The following is a 12918-nucleotide window of genomic DNA, read 5'->3' as shown; positions in this document are numbered from 1 at the left end:
GTTAGGGCAAACCATGACTACAATGTAAATAAAATTAATTTATAAAACATAAAAATACAATGATTTACACAGCAAATCACTGTGGGTAGGTAATAGTACAAGTCAAAATGCAATAGTTATTTAATTGAGTTATCTTTCAAAAATGTATTTTGCCAAAAACACTTACCATAAATAGCTCATATAGTGTTGTTTTTATCCTAAAAAATGAAGACATATATCTGAAAATAACATAATAGGATCCTAGATATGAAACAAAGGGGAATTAACTCTGATCTTAATTTAATTTGGTAACAAACCAAGGTTTAGAATATTACCCATATATGAAAAAATTAAGTAGACATTTGGGAAATAGGAGGAAAATGGACAACCTTAATATTCTGAGACTCAAGACATTTGCATATTTTTCACTACTGTTTAGAGAATAACAAAGATTTGCACATGTTTTTTATATTAAAAACAATTTCAATTGCCAAAAGGAATATTTGTAATTCCCATACCCTCATAGGTAACGTAAAGTTTTTGGAAGAAAGAAAAATATTCATTCTGTCTTTTATAATAATTACAAAAAATAGACTGCAGTATTTACTGAATAATTTACTAAAAATACTTTTTCCTAAATTAGGTCTACAAATATCATGAGTACTAAAGTAGAAAACTGGAAGCTATGTGACACTGTGTGCTTTTGATGGTTCACAGGAAGAATAAAGGCATTTTGTCCTGCTATCGTTACAAGACTATAAAATAAGTTGATCAAAAGTTAATAAGCTACTGGTAAAAATTGGCTTGCAATTATAACTTTCAATAAAGAGTAATTTCTCTTTTGCAGAATGTTTAAGGTTAAAGAAAGAGAAATAAAATTCATGTCAAGTATTTTCTACAACATGTTTGTCTCTTTCAATACTTATTGTCTTTTTATCTTAAAATAGAATCAATGAAAAATTCATTGAGATGGCATGTTATTTTTAAAAGAAATATAGGACCAAAGATATATGAGCCATCGTGCAAGATTTTGTAAGTATTCCCAAAATGTAATCTAGTCCAAACCAGCCATTGTCAGTTTTCTCCACAACAAGATTGTCAAAATGTCTGTAAATTCTCTATCATATTGCTAAAGAATATTTTTCTTAAGGGATTCAGCAGTTCCTAAAGATATTTAGAGAATCAGTTTTGATTCCAATTTATGCTTGCCAGTCTATTGTCCAAGGTTCATAATGCCATCATCTCCTAGGGTTTTGTGACCTGGTATAGATTACATAATATGGGCTGCAGAAATTTGGTGTAGCTGAATGAAGCCATAAGCAGTTCTACTTTCTAAGCACACATTGCTTTGTTTAAAACATTTCTAAAGGCTCCCTGTAAGAACTCATCCAAAAAAGAGCCTATATATGTGGATATACACTATATATATATATATATATATATATATATATATATATATATACATATACAAGAGATACATCATTCAAAATTAATTGTAGAGGGCTTTTTGTTTAGTATTTTTATTATCTTTAATTGGTTTAAGTATTATGATGAAGTAGAATTGTCTTCATAAACATAAATAAGTAACAGAAAAGGTCAAAAGCTATGTACATGTGACAATAAAAGATGATGCTAAGCAAAATGAACCCAAGGATAGGGACACAGAAGATTTTATCTTTCTTGATGGGATAGGGACACAAGAGGTTTTATCTTTCTTGATGTTTTTAGTGTATTTATAATGTAGTATGTGACTGGTTTTTTTTCTTTTGTATGTTCTTTCCCCCCATGGTATACCCTTGTTGTCACTGTATTTGATTATGGTGCCTTGCTTCTTGTATATACATTTTTCAAATCTGGGGAGGCAAGAGAAATAACAAATGATGAAATAAATATACAGGTTGACCCATTGTAGCAATGAGATGTACAAAACCCTGTATTGAAAATGAACTTTACAACTTCAGGGAGGTGGGGAGGGAAGGGATGCTAGGGGAAAAACAAAGGAGTAGTTAACTGTGCTTGACAGGAAATGTACTTATTATACCTTACTCATGTAATTCTAACCCTTCTTTACAGTATCTTGAAAATAAAAATATGTATTTAATAAAAATAAGTAAATAAACATGTAAAATGCTAAGAAAAGTATAGTTATTCTTTTGGATTTTCAGTGTATCTCTCTGGAAGAAACTGAATACTTCTTGGGAGAAAAGTTAGAAAACTTGAAAGAGGTGCTTAATGTTGAGTTTGATCTTCTATTTGCGTGATCCAAGCAAATTATCAAGGTTCCACTACAGAAGTCTGAGTGGAAATTCTTTCTACCCCTAATTATATTTGCTTTTAATGTTTTCTCCATTATTCCCCAGAAAAAATATGACAAGATCATTAATATCTGATTAGTCAAATCCCTGAAAATCTGATATGAAAATATGAATCATAGAATTACTTAGGTTTTAAAAATCTAAAACGGTATATTGTTTTTATTGTATTAACAATGTCATCAAGTTAGAATTTTGTCATATACACTAAAATGCAAATTTAAAATTGTCTTCTATACTATAACATAAACCAACACCAAAACAATATTCCATTTACTAGCATATGCTAGCACTATATTAAGAGTCTTTGGTAAATGATATATCAGAGAGAAAGAGTAGGAAAAAATAGATGAGTCACATAACCATTCATTTAACACAATTAAATCTCACAGGGCCCTGCCATTTTAGAGAAAATATTCCAGGAAAAGTTCTCTATGGAGTCATTTAAGGTACTTCTTTTGGAATTGTGTTCAGGATAATTTCACTTTATATTTCAACACTTTCCCCAAACAGGTATGTCAGATCTTTTGTCAGAGAAAGTGATATTTAGATAATTTACATGAGCTACAGAGCCAATACAAAAATAAAAAATTTGTTTCTTTAAGCCTGGCACTAGTGGTTCATGCCTGTAATCTTATCTAATTAGGAGGCCAAGATCTGAGAGCCATGGCTCAAAGAGAGCTGAAGCAGACAAATTCACACTACTCATATGTCCAGTTGATCAGCAAAATCTAGGAAATCGGGATATGGTTCAAGTGTTAGAGCATCAGCTGTGAGTGAAAGAGATGTGCTAGAGCACAGTACTGGCACACCTAAAAACATGATTTCAAATCATGTAGCCCATTCAATCACATGTTGGCCAGAAATTGAGACTCTATGTCAGTAAACTTCATAGAGATGAGACTTAGGAAAGCCTTAGTGAGTCATCTTTGGGAAATTCTCCAATTCTTTTCTTGATTTCTTGCATACTGAAATATATACATGGTTGCATGTCATGGATACAAAAAGATTACAAATGTAGCCAGGCATTGGTGGCTTATGCTTGTAATCCTAGCTACTCAGGATGTAGACCTTGAGGATCATGGTTTGAAGCCATCCAGGGCAGGAAAGTCCCCAGGAGACTCTTTTTTTTTTTTGGGGGGGGGGGGGTCTGGTCATGGGGCCTGAACTCTGGGCCTGGGCGCTGTCCCTCAGCTCTTCAGCTCAAGGCTAGAGCTCTACCACTTGAGCCACAGCGCCACTTCCGGCTTTTTTCTTTTTGCTTATGTGGTGCTGAGGAATCGAACCCAGAGCCTCGGGCATGCAAGGCAAGCGCTCTACCACTGAGCCACCTTCCCAGCCCCCCCACCCCCCCAGGAGACTCTTATCTCCAATTAACCCCCAGAAAACCAGAACTGGAGCTGTGGCTCAAAATAGTAGAGCCCTAGCTTTGAACAAAATGAACTTAGGGATAACACCTAGGCCTTTAGTGCAAGCCCCACAATCAAGAGACAAAAAATATTGTATATTTATTATGTATAATAATATGTGTTTATCTAATATAAATGTTATACATAATTATATGTTTATGTATAACTATTATGTATACGTACATATATTTATATGTGTGTATGTGTGCATTAGAATAGAAAATAAAAGTGAATATCCTCAGCCCTCAAGATGGTTGGGAGGATTTTTTTCCCCCAAAGGGTCAAAGATAGGATTAAACGTGCCAACTAAGCAAAATCCATTTTTTCCTAGTTTTATGTATATATATACATATATTCATTTATAACATAAATACATACAATCATGCCTACATATATATCCATATATATACACACATGATTTTAATTTTACATGATCATATAATAATATGTTGAACAAATCATCAGTTTTAATAGATAATTTTCTGAATATGAATTAATACTAGACATTGAAATTCTAATCAAGCATATCGCCAGTTGTTCCAGATCAATTAAACACTATCTCATTTTATAACGGAAATTTATTAGCTGTATTAAAACCTAATAAAAATTAACAACTTTTTCCAATTAATACACTTTTTAATAAGTTTTTTTGTGTGTGTGAAAATACCATACAGAGGGTTTACAATTACATGGGCAAGATAAAGAGTACATTTCTTATCAAGCATTGTTTCCTCCTCCTTTGTTTCCCCTTCCCTTCCCTTTCCTTCCCATCCACGCCCCCCCCCCCAGCCAAAGTTGTAAAGTTCGTTTTTTGACATAACGATTTGTACATCTCATTGTTGCAATGGGTCCACCTGAATCCCTATTTGAAGAATCATTTGCCTGAGCAATACTGACTAGGAAGGCTTTTGAAAAGAATGAGAGAGAGAAGCTGCAACTAATATTAAGAGTTTGATTCTCATTTTCCATTCTTTTTATTTATGAAAGATTTTTCTCTATCAAATATGATTATGGTATAGAAATATAAAAATAAAAGCCCAAGATAAGAAAAGTAACCAAGAAATCAGATTTTGGACTATAAATACAATGTAAGAGAAAAGAAAAACAATTATACAAAAAAATTCACCACTGGCAATAAATAATCATCAAAATCTGAAGAATCATAGTGATTTCCAGCAAATTAGAATAAATTGGTTGGCAGCCCTGGGATTTCAACTAGGGACCTTACACTGGCTTCACTGGCACTAGACTTTTTGACCTCTACCCTCCAAGACTTACATTTTAGTAGTCAGTTCTAGATAGATAGATAGGTAGGTAGATAGATAGACAGACAGACAGACAGATAGATAGGTATTGGAAATATCTACATCTATATTTCACTATACATAATCTATATAGATTATCTATATTATATAGGAATAGATTTTATGTGTGTGTATGTGTGTGTATATATATACATATATAGAGATACCTATAAACAAATGCTTCAGGTGAAAGGATAAAAATGCTTCAAGCATGTCAATGCTGATGCTCCCTGAAATGAAGTATATCTCCAGGTATTTGAAGGAATGTAATGATGAGGGTTTGGAAAATAGTGTTCCTATGGGTGTTGAAGGAAGAAAACAGCAATGTTTGTTTGATGATTTCTAAAACATCCTCTGTTAATTTGAGCACATAAGTTAATGTTCCCTTTTTATTGTTCGTGAACATTTTTCTATGATTTTTACTGTAAAAATTATGTACAGAGGGGTTACATGAGTACATTTCCTATCCAGCATTGTTACCTCCTCCTTTCCCCGCCTACCATCCCTTACCCCCCTACCTCCCTAACTCCTCCTCCCCACCCCACCCCCAGTTGTTAAGTTTGTTTTCAACATAGGGTCTTCTACATTTCATTGTTACAATGGGTCAAACTGAAACCTTATTTCAGTATTTTGTTATTTCCCTTCCCCTCCCCCAATTAGAAAAATGTATATACAAGATGCAGGGCACCAGAATCAAATACAGTGAAAACAGGGGTTATACTGTGGAGGGAAAGCATACCAAAGAAACAAAATATCACATAGTATATTATAAATACGTTAAAAACAATAGCAAGAAAGAAAACACCACTGTGCCCCTATCTTGGGGTTCATTTTTCTTAACATCATCTTATACGGTCATATGTACATAGCTTTTCAACTTTTCTCCTTCTCCTAGACATATAATAGTTATTGAAACTAAGGGAAACCATGGGACCTATGTTTCTTTGGGCCTGGCTTACTTCACTTGATATAATTTTTCCCAATTCTTTCCATTTCCTAATAAATGTGGCAATGTTATTCTTTCTGATGGAAGCATAGGATTCTATTTTAAATCGATAGATAGATAGATAGATAGATAGATAGATAGATAGATAGATAGATAGATAGATAGATAGATAGATAGATAGATAGCACATTTTCTTGATCCATTCATCTACTGAGGGGGAATCTGGGTTGGTTATATATCTTAGCTATGGTAAATAATGCTGCAATAAGCATAGTTGTGCTGGTAGCTTTAGTATAGCCTTGTTTGTGATCATTTGGGTAAATGACCCAAAGTGGGATTGCTGGGTCATAGGGAAACTCTATAGGTGGAATCTTTTGAAAAAACTCCATACTGTCCAAAGTGGTTGAACAAGGTTACATTCACACCAACAATGCAGAAATTTCCCTTTTGGCCACATCCCCTCCAGCATCTGTTGTTATTAGATTTCTTGATTATAGCCATTCTAACTGGGGTGAGGTGGAATCTCAATGTTGTTTTGATTTGTATTTCTTTTATGGCTAGAGAGGTTGAGCATTTCTTCATGTGTCTGTCTATTGGCCATTCTTATTTCCTCTTCAGAGAAGTTTCTCTTTAAGTCTTTAGCCCACTTATTTATCAAGCAGTTGTTTTTTGAAGATTTGTTGTTGGAGGATTTAATTTTTTTGTGTTCTAATTATATTTTAGATATGAGACTCTTGTCCATTGTATGGCTAGTGGATATCTTCTCCCAACCCATGGCCTTTCTATTGATCTTGCTAGCTATGTCCTTTGCCATGCAAAATCTCTGCAGTTTCATGCAATCCCATTTATCCAACCTTTCTTTGCTCTATCATGTTCATGAAACAATTTTTGAGAAATCAGTTAAACCTATTTAGCTTGAAAGTGTTCATATTAATGTTTTTAATATTGTAGGTTTTTCAGTAAGATTCCAAATACAAATCCTGAAGTTTTCTTATTCCCAAAGTACTTTAGAGAAGTGTTCTTGTCATTTTTTAACTGTTCATGTCATTCCTTAACTGATCATTTGACAGTCAGTTCTCTTCAGTTTTGTTAGAGTATTTATTGATATATATGATATGTTTTTCTCATTAAAACCAGCATTTTAACTAATAAAACACAGAGAAAGGTACATCTCTGAACCATAATGAGCTCCATTTTGAAAATCCTAAAATCAAATTACACTTTAGAAAAGCTCTTAGTTTTTTCATTGTTAATTTTATTTACCAAATATAAAAAAAATTATCATTATATACATATACAATAGCACACACAGTCATAATATAGATTGCAAGTTTGAAATTATGAACAGTTTTGGTGCTAAAACATGCAACTAATTTTTTAATTTAATTTAATTTTGTTGTAAAGGTGATGTACAGGGGTTACAGTTACATAAGTAAGGTAATGAGTACATTTATTATCAAACATTGTTACCCCCTCCCTCATTTTTCTGCCACTTTCCCTCCTCCCAAATCCTTCCCCTCCAAAAAAAAATTGTAAAGTTCCTTTCTAACATAGTCTCTTGTGAACAACACTGTTGAGGTAGTTCACCATTTGTCCTTTGTTTTGCCATTTTGTCACCAGACCCAAAGAAACATAGGAACCATGATCTCCCTCATTTGTAATAATTAGTATATGTCTAGGAGAGTCCAAGCAGAAGATCACAATAGCTCAAGGTCTATGTACATATGACCATGTAAAACGATGCTAATCAAGATGAACTCCAAGATATGAAAACATTAGATGTTTTTGTTGCTGTTGTTGTGAAGTCATTTCTTCTTTCTTTTGTTCCCCACTCCCCTTTGTTTTATCACCTGTTGTCACCATTTTTGATTCTGGTACCCTTTATCTTATTTGGGGAAAGGAAAGGGAATAACAAAATAGAAAATCTCTTAGTTTTTACAATTGATCCATAACCTTGCTTTTGTCATGCAAGAAGGTATGTTTGGGGAAACTGGAATCAGAAAAGCTGTTGGTTCTGAAAATGTGAGATTCCTGTACACGATTAGTACCCTTCCTTATTTTGACTTATTCACCTAGATATCATTGTAAGATAATCAATAACCCCAAGCAGTATAACTAGCATTTGATTGTATACCTGATGTTTCCACTATGTAAACATAATTTTAACCATGTTTGTAACTGGAACTTTGGTGCTTGGACTTATATGTGTATATAAATTTTTATGCGCAAAGCAGGATATTCCGATATTTAAAACAACTTTTCTATCTTTTCAATAAAAGAAAACTGTGGTTATATTTTCAGTTAAGCCCACAACTTTCAGATGAAGTAAACAGAAATGAAAAAGAAAAGAAAGGAGACAAAGAACAAAAGAAAAGCAGGTTAAAAGTTAAGGATAAGAATAAGAAGTGTGGGGTAAGTTGAGAAGTAAATTATGAATGTTTTAATTATTTTAGTCCACAGGAAATGAAATCAAGTTTTTAAAAGGACCCAATTCTGTTTGGCTTTGAGCTTTGATCCACTGATTAACATTTGTAACCACTAACTCACTTTCCTGATGGAGGCGACTGTCAGGTCGTGAGGCTTCCAGAGCCTGGTGCAAGGTTTCCAGCTGTGGATGCAGACAGATCAAAGCAAATGATGGACTCTCTACAACACAGTCTATCTGGAATACTAATAATAGTCTGTACTACTTGTAAAGAATCAAGTCATTTTTCTCTACTCCTTCAAATAATCAGGGTTTCCTTGTACATGCTATTAATTGATTCAATATGCGGAAGGAATGTCTGAACTTTTCCCACGCCTTACATTTACTCATTTTTTATAATATACATTAGTCTACCTCTAGAGATTGTTTTAATTCAAATCAGATTTTTTTTCATAAAAATGGAATGGGTACAACTTGTTATGTTTAGCTTTATACGCTGTGCATTTTCTTATGTTTTATAATTGTGTGTATATGTGTCATCGCCTACCCTGCTCAATTCTGATGCTGCTTAGCTCACTGAGAGTAGAATTTCATTATCCATTTTGCTCAGTACTGTAATTTTTTACACAATGGATGCTGTATAAACATCCCTTGGTCCTATTAGGGCCTTTGTAAGATTTTGAACACATTAATTCAAAGAACTAAATAATAACTGACAATAGCCTTCAAACCTGTCACACTTTGAGAGATGAGAGTCTTATTTTTGGTTTAGATGGAACAATAAGGCTTTGCTTTCTTTCCCTTTTGAACCTAACATTTGAAAGTTTATAGTTTCTTCTCTTTTCAGATGATCTTCAAAATGTTCACCTATGACATAGGTGCTATTATTTCATTGTCATAGGACTATGAAGCATGGCAATGTACCTGTGATATGGTATTCTCCTAGCCTCCCATTAATTCTAGCCAAAAAATGTTTACCATGTGAATAAGGTATAGAAATGTTGTGTGATTTGATGGTGAGAAAACCTACAGAACAAAAGATCTATGCATGTAGATTTTACTTTCTTACCTAGCTTGTCATTTACCACTCAAATGTTTTTTAACATGCATGAGAATTCTGTAGGACCACCAATAGAAGAGTATCCTTTAAACTTTCTCTATGCCAATGAGTGAAAAGCAGTTTCTACTTTGGATATAAGACTTTCTTTATACCAACTTTGTTTTGGAAGAGAAACAGACTATGGAATGTGTCCTTCATCCAGTCACCCTCCATTTGTGATCTAATTCCTCATTCTTTACTCTTGGTAGTTCACCATTCTTGATTGCCCAAAACAACACTCTTGTTGAGCACTGATGTTTGTCATTAATGATTTCTCATCCAAGGGCTCATATTCTACTTCTTGACTAAAAATCTCTACTCATTATTGTTGTATTTGGAGTTGGGCTTGAGTTAACCTTACTGCAAAAATCTACTTCAGCCATTTCTCTTAAATGGTCTTAACTTCTTCAGCAGACGGCATAAAAACATGTTTCATAGTTATAGTATCCATCTCTCCTAAAGGATCAGACTCATCATCATCCCATCCATCTTTGTCACTTTAGATGTGGAGAGTGCACCTGAAAGGCTATCTTCACTCCTAAATGACAGGCTAACTCCTGAGCCTGTGCTACCAATGACAGCTCTTGAAGCCTGGCAGGGAGAGATCTTGACTTTTGTGATTTTGAATGCCCTCTCTGAAACTAGGAAGATATCTCCTAGGCTAGCAATTCTTCCTGAATCTTCATTTTGTATAAAGTCATTGCCTGACTTCTGGCTAGGATTTTTTTTTCTCCAGCTATTTTGTGAAGCTTATACTGTCTTTATTTGATTCTACTCTTCCTATGGAAACCTCGCTGTCAACTGAAAAATGCCTTCTGTCATTTACATTGTTACAGCTCTAACTCTGTTAGTGGCTCCACCATTAAACTTTTAATTGAAACAAATGTGGTAAGTATCACAGAAATATTTCTAAAAATGCACACCTATTCAGGTTTATTCTACAATCTCAGATTGCTTAGAGGCAAAGCAATGAGTACCAGCCTCTTAAACCCACTGAGCTGAAAAAAAAATTTTTCACCTAAACTGTAGCTTGTTGGATTTTTGCAGCTTTTTAAAAAGTCAGATTGATAGGCACTTCTAACAAGAGGATGGATCTGGTGATTGACAGCTATAATTTACTGACAAATCATTGCGGTAAAACTTCCTGTTCCTTTGATTCCTCGTAAAATTAGGAAGGAAGTGTGTGCCAAGTCTCATTGATAAGAATGTTTTTTCCAAGTCTTTCCGTTTCCTAACAAATGGGGCAATGTCATTCTTTCTGATGGAGGCAAAGAATTCCATTCTATATCTATACCATATTTTCTTGATCGATTCATTTACTGTGGGGCATCTGGGTTGGTTCCAAATTTTGGTTATGGTAAATAATGCTGTGATAAACATAGTTATGCGGGTAGCATTAGTATAGCCTTGTTTGTGATCATTTGGGTAAATACCCAAAAGTGGGATTGCTGGATCATAGGGGAGCTCTCTGTGGAGTCTTTCAAGTGCTTTCTAAAGTGGTTGAACAAGTTTACACTCCCACCAGCAATGCAGTAGGGTTCCCTTTTGGCCACATTCCCTCCAGCATCTGTTGTTATTAGAGTTCTTGATTATAGCCATTCTAACTGGGGTGAGGTAGAATCTCAATGTTGATTTGATTTGCATTATTTTTGTGGCTAGAGAACTTGAGCATTTCTTCATGTGTCTATTGGCCATTATTATTTCCATTTCAGAGAATATTCTCCTTAAGTCTTTAGCCCACTTATTTAATTAAAGTGATCCAGGCCAAAAGAAACAAAGGTCCCATGGTTTCCCTTATTTGCAATAACTAGTGTAAGACTAAGACAAGCAGAAAAGGTCAAAAGCTATGTGTGTATGGACATATAAGATGAGGTTAAATGAAGTGAACCCCAAGATAGGGACACAGCTGGTTTTTTTTCTTTCTTGTGATTGTTTTTAACATATTTAAAATGTGATATGTGAAGTTTTTATTTCCTTTGTATGTTCTCCCCCACAATATAACCCCTGTTCTCACTGTACTTGATTCCAGTGTCCTGCATCTTGTATATAAATTTTTCTAATTTGGGGAGGGGAAGGGAAATAACAAAATGCTGAAACATACAGGTAACCCATTGTAACAATGAGATGTACAAGCCACTATGTTGAAAGCAAACTTAACAAGTGGGGGGGTGGAGAGGGAGGAGTTTGGGTGGTGAGGAGGGAAGGGATAGTAGGAGGAAAACAAAGGAGGAGGGAACAATGCTGAATAGGAAAGGTACTCAGTACCTTACTCATGTAACTGTAACCGCTCTGTACAGTATTTCTACAATAAAAAACACATAAAAATAAATAAATTTTGTCAAAAGAAAAGAAAACAAACTTTACAACTTTGTAGGGGGAGTTGGGACGCAGGAGTTGAGGAGGTGGTGAGGAAAGGGATGGGAGGGGAAAAACAAAGGAGGGTGTAACAATGCTGGATAAGAAATGGACTCATTACCTTGCTCAGTTAATTGTAACCCCTCATTACCTTGCTCAGTTAACTGTAAGCCCTCTGTACAGTATCTTTATAATAAAAATATATTAAAAATAATAAATTGTATTCTATACAAGTTTTTAAATAAGAAAATCAAGAATTTTTTTCCCCCTAAAATATAGACGATTGTATTCCTAAGCAATTGCTACTCCTAGAATACCAGGGCATAGGCCCTGGTATGGTTGTGTATATAATCCAAATATGTCAGTGTGGAATGGATATAGAAGGTAAAAGAAAGAAGATTATTTTCTACTTATATTATTTCTTTTTTGGTATCTCTGGAAATTTTCTATTGTTATTTTTCTGAGGTAGCAGTGGTTTGGAGATAATCAATTGTATATGGCATGGCTTTTTTTTTTTTTTTTTTTGGGTCCGGTCATGGGGCCTGAACTCTGGGCCTGAGTGCTGTCCCTCAGCTCTTCAGCTCAAGGCTAGCACTCTACCACTTGAGCCACAGCGCCACTTCCGGCTTTTTTCTTTTTGCTTATGTGGTGCTGAGGAATCGAACCCAGGGCCTCAGGCATGCAAGGCAAGCGCTCTACCACTGAGCCAACTTCCCAGCCCCTGGGATGGCGTTTTTAATGGACTACTTTGGTCAAGGTCTTAGGGACTGGTTACATGGCTTACTGGAAAGTACAGTGTTTCTTTAGTCAGTATGACTTACTTATTTCCTTCATCTAAAGCTTCTAATATTCATTTTTCTCACATTTTAAATAACAAGTTTAACCTCTGAGAGGAACTATAGTAAATTTGTATATAAGTTTATCATTTTGTAAATAAAAATATGGCAGTGGATTAGCAAAATAAAATATTCAAAGACAAAAAATATACACTCAATTTGTAACAAGACTGTCTAACAGAAGTTATATATGTATTTTTATTAGGTCAAACAGTTCATAAAGTTGTTATAAATTCACAGATATGACAAATGT

This window comes from Dipodomys spectabilis, unplaced genomic scaffold (assembly GCF_019054845.1).
Source record: "Dipodomys spectabilis isolate Male_0828 unplaced genomic scaffold, ASM1905484v1 ptg000063l, whole genome shotgun sequence".
In the NCBI taxonomy this organism is placed as follows: Eukaryota; Metazoa; Chordata; class Mammalia; order Rodentia; family Heteromyidae; genus Dipodomys; species Dipodomys spectabilis.
The sequence above is the reverse complement of the archived record's forward strand: the minus strand, read 5'-3'. Positions refer to the sequence as shown.